This window comes from Frankliniella occidentalis, unplaced genomic scaffold (assembly GCF_000697945.3).
Source record: "Frankliniella occidentalis isolate FOCC.00 unplaced genomic scaffold, Focc_3.1 Scaffold58, whole genome shotgun sequence".
NCBI classification, from domain to species: domain Eukaryota; kingdom Metazoa; phylum Arthropoda; class Insecta; order Thysanoptera; family Thripidae; genus Frankliniella; species Frankliniella occidentalis.
Window position 1 is genome coordinate 682,442 of NW_026267188.1, and position 699 is coordinate 683,140.

The window sequence follows — 699 nt, forward strand, 5'->3', positions numbered from 1 at the left end:
GGACCACCTCCACCGGCACCACCTGCACCTCGCCCTCCAAGGTCTCCCCAAGGACCACCTCCACCGGCACCACCGGCACCCCGCCCTCCAAGGTCCCCCCAGGGACCTCCCCCACCAGCACCTCGCCCATCTAGGTCACCACAGGGACCACCTCCACCAGCACCGCCGCCAGGACCAGCAGGTCCTCTAGGACCACGCCCACCAAGGTCTCCCCAGGGACCACCCCCACCAGCACCACAAGCTGCTCGCCCACCAAGGTCACCCCAAGGACCACCTCCACCGGTGTAGGAGGGGATTTATACCCCTATACCCCCCGGTGTAAAACGCCGAGGGCATTAGTACCCCCCGGTATAAATCCCCTGGGACATTTATACCCCCACCCCTCCACCCCCAAGGGTACAAATGCCCCAGGGGATTTATACCGGGGGGTATAAATCAGTCAGTGGTTTTATACCCCCCTATACCAGGAGGGGGTTATAAATCCGTCAGGTGTTTTATACCCCCCCATGCCGGTGATGGGGGGTATAAAATTGTCAGGTCATGGGATTTATACCGGGGGGTATAAATCAGTCAGTGGTTTTATACCCCCTATACCAGGAGGGGGGGGGGGTATAAATCCGTCAGGTGTTTTATACCCCCCTATGCCGGTGATGGTGGGTATAAAATCGTCAGGTCAGGGGATTTATACCGGGGGGTATA

The 699-nt window shown here is 58.9% G+C and overlaps 1 protein-coding gene and 1 long non-coding RNA gene across 2 annotated transcripts in view; one reads left to right on the forward strand and one right to left on the reverse strand.

Annotated features, from left to right (window-relative positions):
- Positions 1 to 699, reverse strand: part of LOC113212756 (teneurin-a-like) — a 495,982-nt gene that overhangs the window by 379,331 nt on the left and 115,952 nt on the right. The gene's annotated exons all lie outside the window — the stretch shown is intronic.
- Positions 7 to 699, forward strand: part of LOC127749484 (uncharacterized) — a 2,708-nt gene continuing 2,015 nt past the window's right edge. The window contains exon 1 of the long non-coding RNA XR_008011184.1: positions 7 to 92. This is a non-coding gene — a long non-coding RNA (uncharacterized LOC127749484). The remainder of the gene's footprint in view (positions 93 to 699) is intronic.